Raw genomic sequence first — 19,130 nt, forward strand, 5'->3', positions numbered from 1 at the left:
TACTCCTAAGATGTTTCTTTGTTTGTGCTCAGTGTCTTGCCTGTTTCTCCTCCAAAGATTCCACCCATCAGCAACTCTACCCAGCCAGTGCCCCATGTCTATAGTCAATGTCAATTCCATCAATAAATCTTTGATGAATAAAATTATGTTCAAGTCCATATTATCTATTATACCTAAGCTATTTCAATAACCTTTCAATAGGCTTTCCCTTTCTACAGCATGTACAAGTTTGCCAGAGTGGACTTTAAATGTTACCTTTTTTGTTCTTATACTCATTATTCAAAAATTTTTAGTGCTGCTGAAATGTAGGATAAATTGAAAGGTCATTAGTCTCATAACATTTAAATCTATCCAAAATACAAGCTCAGCTTAGCCTCCTGTCTTATTACCTAAAAAGTTCCCAATCATATACTTTTTTTCTAGCCCAAGTGTCCCTTGGTCACTTTTCAGTATGAACTGTCTGACTGTTATATATTCCCATTCTACCACACCCATAGTTCTCTGTGCAGGAAAATTCTCCTGATTCTTCAAGAGCTGTCAGAAGCCCAACTTTCTTCATGAAGCTTTTTCTTACATTTCCACTCAGAACAGATAAGGAACTTCTCTTGCCAGGTGTGTGGTCAGTGTACCAAGAGCAGCTCCAGGTGAGAAAAATCCTGTGTCAAATTAGTCCTTTTTTCTCATCTCTTAGTACCTTGTTGGACTTAAATCATTGGATTAGAAGGTCACCATCATTCATCTCTGGTATTTCTCTGGATCCACTGTAATGCCCCCAACTGAATCTGTCCTGTGGTTTATTTTCTGTTGACTTATGTGTCCTGGAGTTTTTTGTCTCTCTACATCCTTTTGTAAAGCTAGCCATGAAATTATTCTGCCAAATATTTTCCTGTTCCAAGAAATATAGCAGAAGAGTGTAAAATATATCTCTTCCCTGCTAACTGTGCATTTATTCCTGGGGCATGAACTGCTTCTAATGGGTGAGGATAAAAACCCAGCCCTGAGTGGCAAAACATCACTCTTACCTACCTTGGTAGTGAATGTTCCCTTTATTTTTTTTTTAATTATTTTATTTTATTTTTTAACTTTACAATATTGTATTGGTTTTGCCATATATCAACATGAATCTGCCACAGATATTCAACCTGATGGGAATCCTTGTTCAGTAGACAGTTGATAAGAGTAGTTCTTCAAAGTGTGCTTTCCAGAATAGGAATATCAGCCTTACCTGGGACTTGTTAGAAGTGCAAAATCTAAATTAAAAAAAAAAAAAGAAGAAGAAGTGCAAACTCACACCCCAGATCTACTGAATCAAAAATTCTGGGTGTGGGATTCTGTGATGATGTTTTAATAGGCCCCTTACTAGGTGATTGTGATTCCCACTAAAGATAGAGAATTATGGTCTAAATGAAGGCTGCTAAGTCACTTCAGTCGTGTCCGACTCTGTGCTACCCCGTAGACGGCTCCCCTGTCCCTGGGATTCTCCAGGCAAGAACACTGGAGTGGGTTACCATTTCCTTCTCCAATGTATGAAAGCGAAAAGTGAGAGTGAAGTCACTCAGTCGTGTCTGACTCTTAGCGACCCCATGGACTGCAGCCTACCAGGCTCATCCATCCATGGGATTTTCCAGGCAAGAGTACTGGAGTGGGGTGCCATTGCCTTCTCCAAAATGAAGGCTAGCAGTCTCCATATTAATTTATAATGAAGTACTTATTAATTAGAGTAGGCAGCTCTTTGAATACTTGAACAGAGCTTCTTGCTTTGAGCAGTAGGAGAAGTTCTTGTATAATTTCCAACAGATATTTGGCAATTTCACAGTGGAGGTAACAGACAAATGAATGGTTGAAGTTGACACTGAGAAAAAGCCCTGTGTTCAAATACATGACTATGAACCATTAAGATTGTAACAAGTTTTCCAGACACAAAATCATATATAAAAATCAATTCCAACAAAAAGAAACATAAATAGGGTAATATAGTTAGAATATAAGTTAACTATTGCAAGATCTAACAAAAGAAGTGAAAGATTTTGGTGGATAAAGCTATCAAAATTAATTCAGAATCACTAAATCCTAAATATGACATATGCCATTTTTATGGATTGGGTGACTGAATGTACAAATGCATAGATTCCTTCTATCTATTCATTGTATCAGATCAGATCAGTCACTCAGTCATGTCCGACTCTTTGCAACCCCATGAACCGCAGCATGCCAGGCCTCCCTGTCCATCACCAACTCCCGGAGTTCACTCAGACTCATGTCCATCGAGTCAGTGATGCCATCCAACCATCTCATCCTCTGTCTTCCCCTTCTCCTCTTGCCTCCAATCCCTCCCAGCATCAGAGTCTTTTCCAATGAGTCAACTCTTCGCATGAGGTGGCCAAAGTACTGGAGTTTCAGCTTTAGCATCATTCAGTTGCTCAGTCATGTCCAGTTCTTTGTGACCTCCTGGACTGTAGCACGCCAGGCTTCCCTATCCATCACCAACTATCGGAGCTTACTCAGACTCATGTCCATTGAGTCAGTGATGCCATCCAGCCATCTCATCCTCTGTCATCCCCTTCTCCTCCACCTTCAGTCTTTCCCAGCATCAGGGTCTTTTCCAATGAGTCAGTTCTTCACATCAAGTGGCCAAAGTATTGGAGTTTCAGCTTCAGCATCAGTCCTTCCAGTGAATATTCAGGACTGATTTCCTTTAAAATGGACTGGATTTCCTTGCAGTCCAAGGGACTATCAAGAGTTTTCTCCAACACCACAGTTCGAAAGCATCAATCCACCGGAGTTCAGGTTTCTTTACAGTCCAACTCTCATATCCATACATGACTACTGGAAAAACCATACTTTGACTAGATGGACCTTTGTTGGCAAAGTAATGTCTCTGCTTTTTAATATGCTGTCTAGGTTTCTGACACTTTTCTCTCAAGGAGCGTCTTCTAGTTTCATGGCTGCAGTCACCATCTGCAGTGATTTTTGAGCCCAGAAAAATAAAGTCTGTTACTGTTCCCACTGTTTCTCCATCTATTTGCCATGAAGTGATGGGACCAGATACCATGATCTTAGTTTTCTGAATGTTGAGTTTTAAGCCAACTTTTCCACTCTTCTCTTTCACGTGCATCAAGAGGCTCTTCAGTTCTTCTTCACTTTCTGCCATTAGGGTGGTGTCATCTGCCTATATGAGGTTATTGATATTTCTCCTGGCAATCTTGATTCCAGCTTGTGCCTCATCCAGGCCAGCATATTGCATGATGTATTCTGCATATGTTACATAAGCAGGATAACAATATACAGCATTGATGTATTCCTGTCCCAATTTGGAACCAGTCTGTTGTTCCATGTCCAGCTCTAACTGTTGCTTCTTGACCTGCATACAGATTTCTCAGGAGGCAGGTCAGGTGGTCTGGTATTTCCATCTCTTTCAGAATTTTCCACAGTTTGTTGTGATCCACACAAAGGCTTTAGTGCAGTCAATGAAGCAGAAGTAGATGATTTTCTGGAACTCTCTTGCTTTTTCAATGATCCAACAGATGTTGGCAATTTGGTCTCTTGGCGATGGCACCCCACTCCAGTACTCTTTCCTGGAGAATCCCAGGGACGGGGGAGCCTGGTGGGCTGCCATTTGTGGGGTCGCACAGAGTCGGACACGACTGAAGTGACTTAGCAGCAGCAGCAGCCTTTTCTAAATTCAGCTTGAACATCTAGAAGTTCACAGTTCATATATTGCTGAAGACCAGCTTGGAGAATTTTGAGCATTACTTTACTAGCGTGTGAGATGAGTGCAATTGTGTGGTAGTTTGAGAATTCTTTGGCATTGCCTTTCTTTGGGATTGGAATGAAAACTGACCATTTCCAGTCCCGTGGCTCCTGCTGAGTTTTCCAAATTTGCTGGCGTATTGAGTGCAGCCCTTTCATAGCATCGTCTTTTAGGATTTGAAATAGCTCAACTGGAATCCCATCACCTCCACTAGCATTGTTCATAGTGATGCTTCCTAAGGCCCACTTGACTTCACATTCCAGGATGTCTGGCTCTAGGTGAGTGATCACACCATCGTGATTATCTGGGTCATGAAGATCTTTTTTTGTATAGTTCTTCTGTGTATTCTTGCCACCTCTTCTTAATATCTTCTGCTTCTGTTAGGTCCATACCATTTCTGTCCTTTACTGAGCCCATCTTTGCATGAAATGTTCCCTTGGGATCTCTAATTTTCTTGAAGAGATCTCTAGTCTTTCCCATTCTGTTGCTTTCCTCTACTTCTTTGCACTGATCGCTGAGAAAGGCTTTCTTATCTCTCTTTGCTATTCTTTGGAACTCTGCATTCAAATGGGTATATCTTTCCTTTTCTCCTTTGCTTTTCACTTCTCTACTTTTCACAGCTATTTGTAAGGCCTCCCCAGACAGCCATTTTACTTTTTTGCACTTCTTTTTCATTTTACTGCGCTTAGTTCATAAATTAAACTTTGGCATAGATCTGTACATATAGGAAAAAAAAACCATAGTATATATAGGGTTCAGTACAATCCATGGTTTCAGGCATCCATTGGGGTATCCACAGACAATGGGGACTAATGAACCTTGGGTTCTTAGCGTAAGAGTTAGATTTTTTCTTGAGCCCGGGTTGTGTTGAGAAGGCCATTTCTTTCACAGGAAAGGAACCCAGCTCTAATTGTGAGAAAGTCTACTGAAACATAGTTCCATAGTCTGGCATGAGGGGCCTCAAGATCTTATTTTGGAAGCTTGGTGAATATTACACTTCTGAAATATGGGTGTCTTGTGGAGATTGAGTTTCAGTGAACCTTTCACCTGGGTGTCAGGATGGAGGCCCACCTATCCTCTATTAGTTCTGGATCTGTGTTTGCAGAGCTGAGTGCCCTGTTCCTTTAGTTATCAGAGGCACTAGACAGGTGGGGGTGTTAAGTAACCTATATTCTTTCTTTCATTTCCTACCTCACTTCTCCACCCACTAGCAGTGTTTCCTGAAATTATCTCTCAACTAACCTAATTTACTTGCACTTGAATCTTCTTCTCAAATCTGCTTGCTTGGGGAAATTCAACTTTACACAGTCCTCAATAAGTGAATGAATCATTAATTCATTCAAGGAATCACACTCAACTAGTCTTGTTGGAAGACAATCAGGAATTTACTGCTTTGATTTATAGAGTTATAGTCCACTTACAGCCCTCAATATACACACATTACATATTCCATCAGTATATTTTTACTTAATTCTATCCCTCACAGGGAAGAGCTACAATAACATATGCTTAAATAATGATCAGTAAGAATAGTGAGAACTCACTACATGTTTGATAATTTGAGCATTTGAATTAGAAGATACTTTTGATATTTTGGCTCTGCTGACCAGGAATGATGATAGAGAAATTCTCTGAGTGACATTCTACCAAGAAAGGGAAATAGAATACACGTTAGAGGTAGAATATTTCAGACCCTTTCATAAACAAAGAGCACAGTCCTAAGCAAAAGGAAAACAGGATGTAATATAAAAGAAGGAATTTGTTTACCATGAATCCAACCGCACTGGAATTTATTTTTATCACAGTAAACCATGGGTAAGTCAACATTCTGGGTAAAGTAACCAGAGTGTGAAGAATCAGATTCTCAACCAGAAGAGTATGAGCTAGAGGAATTTGAATACATTTTAATCCTTCTAAAAGTTACTCAGTGTTTCTAGGAAGAATCTGAGTTATCCTTTACTCTTCTTTCTGAAATTAAAAATATTTTCTTTTTGAGAATGTAAAATATCAAAGGGGATTTCTAAGAACTCAGACTTAAATTTCAGAAACAAATGTCTGTAAGGTCACTTGGTATTTTATTATGATCATGACCAACACCTGGGCTATAAGTGATGCCCACTATTTTACCTCCTCTGTCTAACCTGGTTAGACATAGAGGCTTGGAGGCTTTTGGGCCAGTCTCTTATTTCCTTCATATTTAGAGAGGAAGCTAAAAATCCAACATTTGCTGCGGTTAGTGGGCCAGAGGGACACTGTGGGCAAGAATGTATATGTTCCTACTAGTTTGATATCATAAGAAAGGACTACTATGTAATGCAAGCACCGTCAGAGATCCTCTGCTGACCCTGTACATCATAGCCCAGCTATTTAAAAGGTGGTCTCTGGCCAGCTGTATCAGTATTGCCTTGTAGCTCCTTAGAGACACAGATTTCTGGGCCTCACCCAGACCCACTAAATCAGAACTTGCTTTATAAAAAGATCTTTAGGTGATTCATATGCACATTAATATTTGAGATGCATTGCTTGAGTTTGCCTTTTGAGGAAGAAAACAAAATCAGACTCTAAATATAGCAGCTCTGATTTAAGTCTGCTTCTACAGAGAAGAAAAATAATATTCCAGAAGTCAACTAGATACCCACAATAGTAATATCTAGCAAAAAAAATTTTAAGTGTTGAAGAAGCATATATTCTCTGTTTTGGCATATACAGTTAATTAGTTGAGAAATACAGTTAAGTATGGCAGATTCTTTCACTATTTTCAGCCAAAGTCTGTATTTTTTGTAATGATAGATTTTATTGGATCATTCAGTTAATAATGTACATTAAGAATTCATTATGTATATGCTGATATCCTGAACCCTGTACTCAGGAATGGATAAGGCACTGTTTCTACCCTCAAAGAACTTGACATCTAAATAACAAAGTACTACAAGGGTGGCAAGAGGCATATTACCAAGTAAAAATCAGTATGAAGAGGCAGAGTTTGCCAAATGCCTATAATTCATCTGTGTCATGATGATTCAGTACAATATTGTATTCACATTTTTTATTTGAGCGCTTATTTGTAGACATCAGTTACACTTCTGCATTGAAAGGCATCTTGTTTGCAGGGACTAATATTTGTTAAATGATATTCCCACTGCTGACTTCAACATTTATATAAGCTCTCTGCCAAGGGAAGGAGAATGTAAAATAATATTATATGAAAAAATATGCTTGAGCAATTTCCTGTCATATTAAGAATGTCTTTCTCTAGAGAGAATATAAATGAAGCCAAACTAATGGAACTTTTTTCACACTTTAATCAAGATACAGTATAATCCAAGAGAAGACTCTACACGTGGACATCACCAGATGTTCAATACTGAAATCAGGTTAATTATATTCTTTGCAGCCAAAGATGGAGAAGCTCTATACAGTCAACAAAAACAAGACTGGGAGCTGAATGTGGCTCAGATCATAAATCCTTTATTGACAATAAGTCCATTTTAAACTGAAGAAAGTAAGGAAAACCACTAGACCATTCGGTTCAGTTCAGTCACTCAGTCGTGTCCGACTCTTTGCGACCCCATGAATCCCAGCATGCCAGGCCTCCTTGTCCATCACCAACTCCCGGAGTTCACCCAGACTCACATCCATCGAGTCAGTGATGCCATCCAGCCATCTCATCCTCTGTCGTCCCCTTCTCATCCTGCCCCCAATCCCTCCCAGCATCAGAGTCTTTTCCAATGAGTCAACTCTTCACATGAGGTGGCCAAAGTACTGGAGTTTCAGCTTTAGCATCATTCCTTCCAAAGAAATCCCAGGGCCGATCTCCTTCAGAATGGACTGGTTGGATCTCCTTGCAGTCCAAGGGACTCTCAAGAGTCTTCTCCAACACCACACTTCAAAAGCATCAATTCTTTGGGGCTCAGCCTTCTTCACAGTCCAACTCTCACATCTATACATGACCACAGGAAAAACCATAGCCTTGACTAGACGAACCTTTCTTGACAAAGTAATGTCTCTGCTTTTGAATATGCTATCTAGGTTGGTCATAACTTTTCTTCCAAGGGGTAAGCGTGTTTTAATTTCATGGCTGCAGTCACCATCTGCAGTGATTTTGGAGCCCCAAAAAATAAAGTCTGACACTGTTTCTGCTGTTTTCCCATCTATTTCCCATGAAGTTATGGGACCAGATGCCATGATCTTCATTTTCTGAATGTTGAGGTTTAAGCCAACTTTTTCACTCTCCTCTTTCACTTTCATCAAGAGGCTTTTTAGTTCCTCTTCACTTTCTGCCATAAGGGTGGTGTCATCTGCATATCTGAGGTTATTGATATTTCTCCCAGCAATCTTGATTCCAGCTTGTGTTTCTTCCAGTCCAGCGTTTCTCATGATGTACTCTGCATATAAGTTAAATAAGCAGGGTGACAATATACAGCCTTGATGGACTCCTTTTCCTATTTGGAACCAGTCTGTTGTTCCATGTCCAGTTCTAACTGTTAATTCCTGACCTGCATACAAATTTCTCAAGAGGCAGATCAGGTGGTCTGGTATTCCCATCTCTTTCAGAATTTTCCACAGTTTATTGTGATCCACACAGTCAAAGGCTTTGGCATAGTCAATAAAAGCAGACATAGATGTTTTTCTGGAACTCTTTTGCTTTTTCCATGATCCAGCGGATATTGGCAATTTGACCTCTGGTTCCTCTGCCTTTTCTAAAACCAGCTTGAACATCAGGAAGTTCATGGTTCACATATTGCTGAAGCCTGGCTTGGAGAATTTTGAGCATTACTTTAGTAGAGTGTGAGCTGAGTGCAATTGTGAGGTAGTTTGAGCATTCTTAGTCATGCCTAAAATAAATGAAGAAATAAATATGAAAGTAATCAGGGGTTGAAGTTTTAAACATTTTTAATCTAATTTTTCACTTAGAAATTCTGCCCATACCTACTGAAAAAGTGTTTTTGAAAAATATCGTATATGTACTTCCTCTAATTCCACTCCCCTTCCCCCTCTAGATTCTAGTGAATTATATCATTTTCACTATAAACTGTGGAAAATTCCACAGATGACATCACCCTTATTGCAGAAAGTGAAGAGGAACTAAAAAGCCTCTTGATGAAAGTGAAAGAGGAGAGTGAAAAAGTTGACTTAAAGCTCAACATTCAGAAAATTAAAATCAGGGCATCTGGTCCCATCACGTCATGGGAAATAGATAGGGAAACAGTGGAAACAGTGTCAGACTTTATTTTTGGGGGCTCCAAAATCACTGCAGATGGTGACTGCAGCCATGAAATTAAAAGATGCTTACTCCTTGGAAGGAAAGTTGTGACCAACCTAGATAGAATATTAAAAAACAGAGATATTACTTTGCCAAAAAAGGTCCGTCTAGTCAAGGCTATTGTTTTTTCTGTGGTCATGTATGGATGTGAGAGTTGGACTGTGAAGAAAGCTGAGCACCGAAGAATTGATGCTTTTGAACTGTGGTATTGGAGAAGACTCTTGAGAGTCCCTTGGACTGCAAGGAGATCCAACCAGTCTGTTCTAAAGGAGACCAGTCCTGAGTGTTCTTTGGAAGGAATGATGCTAAAGCTGAAACTCCAGTACTTTGGCCACCTCATGCAAAGAGTTGACTCATTGGAAAAGACTCTGGTGCTGGGAGGGATTGGGGGCAGGATGAGAAGGGGATGACAGAGGATGAGATGGCTGGATGGCATCACTGACTCGATGGACAAGAGTTTGAGTGAACTCCGGGAGTTGGTGATGGACAAGGCCTGGCGTGCTGCGATTCATGGGGTCACAAAGAGTCGGACATGGCTGAGCAACTGAACTGAACTGAACTGAAGGTCAGGTTTTAGATCATGGATTTTCTACTCTCTAATATTTCACCCCACTTTTTTTGTTGCCATTGTTATGCCTCAATTTCCTAGGCTATAATAATGCAAACTTCATATGGAAGTCCATGACAGTAAAATGAGTTACCCTAAGTAAGCCACTTACAACAGTGCCTGGGACTGCTCGCAACTTTACTTTCTCTGCTACAGATGATCAATATCATATGTGAGATGTGGCCAAGTATTACAATGGAACACTTATCAGAGCAATCAGATTATTAAATTTCACACTTATTGGACTTAAATCTTTCTCCAGGTTAACACTCAATGTCTTTCTTTATGAAGAATGCTTGAACTCACTTGGATCCTTTAAAAATTGCTGAGAGTCCAGCCCATTGTGGATGACCAGCATTTCTTTACTTTTTTGAGGCAATGTTGATGACCCTCTACTCTGTTGTACAGGTATCTATAGTACTGCATCTATTACACATTTTATAATTTTTGTTCATATCAAAAATCATGTCTGGGTATCTCTTTTTTATAAAGATGAGAAGTTCTGATTCATATTTTCATTCCTTCATTTATTCAACAAACTCTTATTAAGCATATGCTATGTTTAGAGATGGTAAGAATATACAGAAGAACTGTACAAAAAAGGTCTTAATGACCTGGATAACCTTGATGATATGTTCACTCACCTAGAGCCAGACATCCTGGAGTGTGAAGTCAAGTGGGCTTTAGGAAGCGTTATTATGAGCAAAGCTAGTGGAGGTGATAGAATTCCATTGAGCTATTTCAAATCCTAAAAGATGATACTGTTAAAGTGCTGCACTCAATATGCCAGCAAATTTCGAAAACTCAGCAGTGGCCACAGAACTGAAAAAGGTTAATTTTTATTCCAATTCTAAAGAAAGGCAATACCAAAGAAAGTTCTAACTACTATACAATTGCACACATTTCACATGCTAGCGAGATTATGCACAAAATCCTTAAAGCTAGTCTTCAGCAGTGTGTGAACCAAGAACTTTCAGACTTACAAGCTAGAATTAGAAAAGGCAGAAGAACCAGAGACCAAATTGCCAACATCCACTGGATCATAGAAAAAGCAAGGGAATTCCAGAAAAAAAACATCTACTTCTGCTTTTTTGACTATGCTAAAGCCTTTGTGTGGATCACAACAAACTGTGGAAAACTTTTAAAGAATGTGGGAATACCAGACCATCTTACCTGTCTCCTGAGAAGCCTGTATGCCAGACTAGAAGCAATAGTTAAAACTCGACATGAAATGACAGACTGGTTCAAAATTGAGAAAGGAGTACATCAAGACTGTATATTGTCACCCTGTTTACTTAACTTCTATGCAGAGTAAATAATGCATAATGCTGGGCTGGATGTACAACAAGCTGGAATCAAGATTGCCAGGAGAAATAGTAACAACCTCAGATATGCAGATGGCACATTTTAATGGCAGAAAGTGAAGAGGAACTAAAGAGCCTCTTAATGAAGATGAAAAAGGAGAGTGAAAAGTTTGGCTTAAAAGTCAACAACAATGGCTGCGATCCAAAAGTCTACAAATAATAAATGCTGGAGAGGGTGTGGAGAAAAGGGAACCCTCTTACACTGTTGGTGGGAATGCAAACTAGTACAGCCACTATGGAGAACAGTGTGGAGATTCCTTAAAAAATTGGAAATAGAACTGCCTTATGGTCCAGCAATCCCACTGCTGGGCATACACACTGAGGAAACCAGAAGGGAAAGAGACACGTGTACCCCAATGTTCATCGCAGCACTGTTTATAATAGCCAGGACATGCAACCTAGATGTCCATCAGCAGATGAATGTATAAGAAAGCTGTGGTACATATACACAATGGAGTATTACTCAGCCATTAAAAAGAATACATTTGAATCAGTTCTAATGAGGTGGATGAAACTGGAGCCTATTATACAGAGTGAAGTAAGCCAGAAGGAAAAACACCCATACAGTATATTAACGCATATATATGGAATTTAGAAAGATGGTAACAATAACCCTGTATACGAGACAGCAAAAGAGACACTGATGTATAGAACAGTCTTATGGACTCTGTGGGAGAGGGAGAGGGTGGGAAGATTTGGGAGAATGGCATTGAAACATGTATAATATCATGTATGAAACGAGATGCCAGTCCAGGTTCAATGCACAGTACTGGATGCTTGGGGCTGGTGCACTGGGACGACCCAGAGGGATGGTATGGGGAGGGAGGAGGGAGGAGGGTTCAGGATGGGGAACACAGGTATACCTGTGGTGGATTCATTTTGATATTTGGCAAAACTAATACAATTATGTAAAGTTTAAAAATAAAATAAAATTGGAGAAAAAACCAACAATAAAAAAAAATAAAAAATAAAAATAAAATAAAATTAATTAAAAAAAAAGTCAACATTCAGAAAACAGAGATCATAGCATCCAGTCTCATGATTTAATGGCAAATAGATGGGAAAAAGTGGAAACACACTTTATTTTATTGGGCTCCAATATCACTGCAGATGGTGACTGCAGTCATGAAATTAAAAGATGCTTGCTCCTTGGAAGAAAAGCTATGACAAACCTAGAGAGTGTATTAAAAAGCAGAGACCACCTTACCAACAAAAGTCCATATAGTCAAAGCTATGGTTTTCCAGTAGTCATGTATGGATGTGAGAGCTGGACCATAAAGAAGGTAGAGCACTTAAGAATTGGTACTTTTGAATTGTGGTTTTGGAAGAAGACTCTCAAGAGACCCTTGGACTGCAAGGGGTCTTTAATATCTTAAAGATGGCATCACTAACTCAATGGACATGAGTTTGAACAAACTCTGGGAGATAGTGGAGGACAGAGAAGCCTGGCATGCTGCAGTTCATGAGGTCTCAAAGAGTTGGAGACAACTTAGCAACTGAACAACAATATTTAGAAAACAAGTAAAAATATGAACAAAAACTTTAAAACATTGTAGGAATTCTAATGGAGAGTAAAATTTTGTCCTTTCCTTCAAGGATATTAAAAAGAATGGAGAAGACAGCCTTGTAAGCAAAGTCATATGTAGTGACAAGGAATCATCAGCCAGGTTTGAAAGAGTATCCAGATAATAGGCGATAATTGATTATTCTATGGTTAAATTTAGTGAAGTCTCTAGAGATACAGGATGCATCAAGTAAGCAGGACAGAGATTGGTTGACAAGGAAAAGGTCATTATATGAGTATCTGTTTACATCAAGGAGATGTAGCGGTGCTTCTTTAAGACAGTTTTCCAGAAATTGGTTTCAGGTTTCTACATCATGAGAAAGACAGAAAAATCAATCATGGGCCCCATGACAGGGGCCCAAAATGGTAGCTTGATTGAGGAACAAAACAGAAGATCAATTGTTAAACTTGAAGCAGGAATTATTACCTGGAATTTAATTCCAGGAATTTAAGGAGCCTAAATTCCCACGAAAGCCTCCAAATGTGCAGCAGGACTAGCCTGTACCTTAGGACGCAGTCATTCTCAGCTAGAAGAGTACTGGAGGGCGGGTTTTTGCAGGGTAAATATAATAAGTCTTCTCTTTAGTTGTTTCTAGTTTCCTATTAGCTCCTATATTCACTATCTGGCAGGTAGGTTGTACTTTTGGACCAAGTTTTTCTTTTCAATTTTATCTGAATTCTCTTTGCTCAGGTTTCCAAATTGTTCTGGGTGACATCTGCCTGTCACCAGTAAAACCAAAAGGATAGCAGGGTAGATTGCTTTGCACAGGGCAGACAGGTAATTACACCTTTAATTTTGTTTTGTTTTTGTAAGAATCCAGGTGTCCAACCTCTTTATCTCACAAAAGAACCTTAATAAATGTGGGAGTGTTGGCAGACAAGATGGCCCAGTGGGCAGCCTGCCCATCAGATGTGTTAGCCTTCTGCTATTGAAATAGTACTTCCCATGGAAGCATCACACATCAGGAATTCTCTCCTGGTCCAAGCACCCCAGCAGCTTCCAAGGTGGGAGCACAATTAGAGACATGGAGACTTTGAAGCAGCCAAGAGATACATTTCACCTTGGAAATTCATATTTCAACAGAGAGTGCTCGTGCCATGTGAACATTAATCATTCTCCTGTAAAGCCTTCTTATTGTGAAACCAAATTCTCTGGAGCAGGAATCTGTTGGCTAGTTGGCAGGTCTGTCTCTGATTTTGAAGAACTGACCACTTTGGAAGTTATTCTCATATAGAATATAAGTGGGATTTTCTAGAATTCCGTTTCAAAACCTACATACTTTCTTGCACATATGCACAAGGTTGAGTCATATATGGGAAAACTAGGACTTAAAAGTGTAATAGGTTAAATCTTGGGTCCAGGCTGAACAGCAGCCTCAAGAGACTGTCCAGGGAGGGTTTACCAGCATCTACTGGGTTCAAAAAAGTTGATGATGTGAAAACCAAGGCATCTGGCAAGAGGTGAAGTCTAAAGTCTCAGACAATAGACAGAACCTGGAATAAGGAAATGTGGTAGGTCTACTTTCCATAGGATGGGATGGAGTAGGTGGTTAGACCTATGTTTCCAAGAAACCCTGGGAGTTGGTAAAATACAAGAGACACCGATCAATTCGGGGACTCAGATATGGATGCTTGAGAAAATTCTATCTATTACAATTGTGAAATAAGATGAGAAGGATTAGATCAGAAAGAAAAAAAGCACAGTGACCAGAACTGATTGCAATTAGGAACCCAAAATCTCAATATAAGTGCTCTTACATTCTTTGAGTCTGAGGGCAATGTCATTTCAGATAGTCTTCTGAGTAGGTACTATTTTTTTAACAGGCAAGAAGGAATTGCTGAAAAAGATCTCTTGAACTCGGAGGTTGCAGCTAGGTCCAGTCATGGATTCTTGCCAAACAACCTTGATTCTTGCATTCTAGTAAGTATGTCTATTTCCAGGGCATTGGAAACAAACTGGCTCAGACCTACTATCCTGAGAAGCTGCAAGGCCATTGGGTAGCCTCAGGGAGACTTACCTTAGTGAAAAACTATCTTGGATTAAGAAGATTTGCCTCTTCTTCTGGCTTCCTAGAATAAACCAGAAGTTCATTTAATAGAGTGGAATGGTTTACTAAGTCTTGGGTCCACATTGAACAGCAGCCTCAAGAGACTGTGAAAGTCGCTCTGTTGTGTCCAACTCTTTGTGACCCCATGGACTATACAGTCCATGAAATTCTCCAGGCCAGAATACTGGGGTGGGTAGCCTCTCCCTTCTCCAGGGGATCTTCCCAATCCAGGGATTGAATACAGGTCCCCCGCATTGCAGGCAGATTCTTTACCAGCTGAGACACAAGAGAAGCCCCTCAAGAGACTAATTCCCACATTTAAGTATCCAACTGTATCTAGCCCTGAACAAGTCAGAGGACTGGATGAAACTAGACACAACTGGTGAAGGAGAAATTTCTAGCCCCACTGAGAACAAAAGAATAGGAATCTAAGGTTGAAGATTACAGACTGGGACAGCAGCAGGAGTTCTGAAGAGACAGTATTGACTGGATTGGAGGATACAATCAGGCTTCAGAGGGGATAGACATTGAGTTTCGACCCTCAGGGGAAACCAGGGAAACCTGGAGAAACTGGGAACAAAGCAAGGCTAGGTTTCTATTTTCTATGGAAGATCTCTGAAGGCTTCCTGATTCTAGCAATATCCACCTGCTGTGTGTCTAGCACACAGTATTGTTTTTGTTGAGTGTCTGTTATATTATCCCATATGTTTGCCAAACATTTGTCTGCTCAGCCAAGAAGCTTATAACCTTCTTTGATAAAAAGGACAGGGAACAAACATGATTTTGCATATTTTTGAAACTACATTACAGCTGGGATTTTGTTGTATTCTTCTGGGAAGTACCAGTGTTCTCAGGCATTCCACTCCTCTTCATTCAGTTTGATAACATTCCACTCTACTCCATGTCATTCCATTTTAATTTATATAGTTTCTATCCAGGGCTACAGCTGTGCTAACAGAGGGGTCCAAAGATGAACAGACAAACTATTGACTTAGAAAAGTTTCACAAAATATGTTTCACTCATCTTGTGAGCAGACTCTCAAAAATAGTTTCATTTTATTGTCTCCATGGAGAGTCATGTTGTAATCTGAAAATGTATCAAAAGTTTGAAAGAAATCAATTGGTTCAATATTGTTTGACCTGAGTTCCCCCAAGATATTTGGCCACAAAAAGTTTTTTGTTCTTTACTTACTTATTAATAGCGCATTGAATTATTTTAGGTGGACCATAAGATTGTCACACATTGTGATCTAGGGCTGATTCCTAACATTTAAGTATCCAGGTAGGTCAGAAAGGGAAACCTGGTGCCTCTGGAGCTTTATGAATATTAAAATACTGGAGTAGAGCTTGAACATGTGAGTTTTGGCTTCAGGACTTACTGAAGCAATGTCATTTAAGATCTGAGTAGGAAAGCCTTGAAGGGAGAAGATGATTTGTCTTTTTTTTTTTTTTGCTATTTTTCAGCTTTAAATTTCAAGAGTTACCAATTGGCTAGTGTAATTTTCCTCAACTCTTTTTTTTTTTTTTTTTGAATAAGAGAATACATGTCAGAAGACATTCACATACTCATAGATTTACATATCCCTATCCAGGAACCTGACTCATGTATTCTGGCAAAATATTTTGTCACTGAATATTTGAAGACCCTGGAATAGAGATTTGGTCTCTATCTTGCTGTCTGGATTAGGAACATAGAGGTTAGTGGCTCTACAAAGGTGTTGCTGATACCCCTTGTAGTAATCTGGTTATTTAGGTGCCCTGTATTTTCAAAGTCAACACTTAGAGGCTTCTTCTGAACATTACTGGGCTTAATATTCCAAATAAACATGCAGAAAGATGACAGAGTGAGTCACAGCAGCAGCTGGCCTGAAGATGGCTTGATAGGAGGTTAGCAGGTGGAACCAATGGCAGAGGAAGGCATGGATCAGAATGAGAACAGAGCAACGAAGCTCAGCAGGGGCTTGTGGGATGTCTGCCCTGCCCAGAAAGACCTGGGTCAGGTGCTGAGGAGCACACTACGAGGACCGGGTTTCAAGCTTGGAGTTCCAGTTCTGGGAAGGAGTTGGACAGAAAGCTGAGGCTGGCCTCCTGACCCCAGCACCAATAGAAGTAAAACAGTGGCAGATGCTTGTAGAATAAGTAAAATCCAAGTAGGAGACTAAAACTATTAACAGTTATTGTAGGACTAATAGTTCCTGTTTTTGTTTAGTCACTAAGTCCTGTCTGACTTTTTTGCAAGCCCGTTGACTGTAGCCCACCAGGCTCTTCTCTCCATGGGGTTTCCCAGGCAAGAATACTAGAGTAGGTAGCCATTTCCTTCTGTAGGGGATCTCCTGACCCAGGGATCAAATCAAACTTTAATCTTCTGGTTGGTAGGCAAATTCTTTACCACTGAGGCATATGGGAAGCCAGAACTAATAGTTACTGTACTCAAAAAGGGGCTCAACTTTAAGATGGTTTCCATGACACAGCTGAGAAATTTTCAGAATCATCAGTTTACTTTAAACTAAATCCTAGTGTTCATCTCTTTAATTAATCAATATTAAAAATCAATCAGATCAGATCAGATCAGATCAGTCGCTCAGTCATGTCCAACTCTTTGCGACCCCATGAATCGCAGCACGCCAGGCCTCCCTGTCCATCACCAACTCCCGGAGTTGACTCACACTCACGTCCATCGAGTCAGTGATGCCATCCAGCCATCTCATCCTCTGTCATCCCCTTCTCCTCCTGCCCCCAATCCCTCCCAGCATCAGAGTCTTTTCCAATGAGTCAACTCTTCGCATGAGGTAGCCGAAGTACTGGAGTTTCAGCTTTAGCATCATTCCTTCCAAAGAAATCCCAGGGCTGATCTCCTTCAGAATGGACTGGTTGGATCTCCTTGCAGTCCAAGGGACTCTCAAGAGTCTTCTCCAACACCACACTTCAAAAGCATCAATTCTTCGGGGCTCAGACTTCTTCACAGTCCAACTCTCACATCCATATATGACCACAGGAAAAACCATAGCCTTGACTAGATGAACGTTTGTTGGCAAAGTAATGTCTCTGCTTTTGAATATGCTATCTAGGTTGGTCATAACCTTCCTTCCAAGGAGTAAGCATCTTTTAATTTCATGGCTGCAGTCACCATCTGTAGTGGTTTACAATTAGAATTAAATATGCTTAAAATAAATATTTGGATTCTATTAATATTGTCCCATAAATATTCTAGTATTCTCAAGGATAACTTAATAGAAACACCGGAAAAATGTCAAAGTGTATCAGTTTTGTGGTGTGATGTGATATTGTTTGCAGTATTTTTCGTGTTTATAAGTGTACTACAGCATTATAGCCATTATTCTATTTCACTGAGTTTTTCAAAATTTCAACTATTTTCTAATTATAGAAAAAGTTTGAAACTTTTTATGCAATCTTTTTTTTTTCCTTATAAACAAAATACATGCAAATTATCTTTATTCTATCTTGTGTTTCTTTCTTTCTTCCTTCTGTATCTTTTTTTTTCTTTCTTTTTTTAGTGTTTGTTCTTCTGAAAAGGGCCTCTTAAATATTTTATTTAGGTTATCTGGCATTTCTGCAACACAAGATCCTTGTACATCCAACAATGATTTCTTTCTTTTTCATTTATTTTTCTATTTTAAAGCAAGGTTGTGTAAGATTTCTCCTTCTTTATCAGGTAGTGGGGAGGTATTAAATCCATTATACAGATGAATCTAAGGGATAGAAACAAAGATTTATCTAAAGGCAAAACCAATACAATATTGTAATTAGCCTCCAATTAAAATAAATAAATTTATATAAAAAAATAAAAAATAAAGAATACCAGACATCTCAAGTTAAAAAAAAAAGGCACTGAGTGGTTTCCATTAGAATCAAGGTTGCTGTACAGTTAAGTGATCTCTTTTTTATAGTTCTCTTCTTTTCATAGTGCATGGAGGTTTCAATGTGTGAAGAATTTTCCATGAAGAGTTTTAAAAAACTTAAAATCACAGGGCCAGCCTGACAGCAGAGATTTTCTGATGTTGAGCGCTGAGTAAAATTTGGGCAACTGATATTTTCTCATATGCACACAGGGTTGAGTACCCCCTCCCAAAGCATATCCCACTGACTGGGTTTTATTTATCACAACTGGGCAGCACATTGTCAAATTCACCTTCTTAAGAGCACAGCACCAGCTTGGCCACACAGATAAGAATGATCCCGGAAGATTGAGTTTAAAATCAGTCTTGTGAGGAGAGATGTTAACTGTCGCCTGCCAAGGAAACAGGAGGACCCTGACACTCTTTGATATATTTGGAGGTGACAAAAAAATGACACTGAGTTGGTAGCTCTTCTAGGAAATATGTCTGAATACCAGCACGAGATAGAGGCCCTTCTTGGCTCGCTTCAGACTGAGATTATAGTACCTACTGTCACTCCTTATGCAGTAGCTTCATGAACCTTATTACAAAGTGCAGGGAACATAATAACACTCCCGGGGCTCCAGCTGTATTATTTCATTCCACAATTTGGAAATAAAGAAGGCAGGTCAAAGTG

The sequence above is a fragment of the Bos javanicus genome, chromosome 13, assembly GCF_032452875.1.
Source record: "Bos javanicus breed banteng chromosome 13, ARS-OSU_banteng_1.0, whole genome shotgun sequence".
Classification (NCBI taxonomy): domain Eukaryota; kingdom Metazoa; phylum Chordata; class Mammalia; order Artiodactyla; family Bovidae; genus Bos; species Bos javanicus.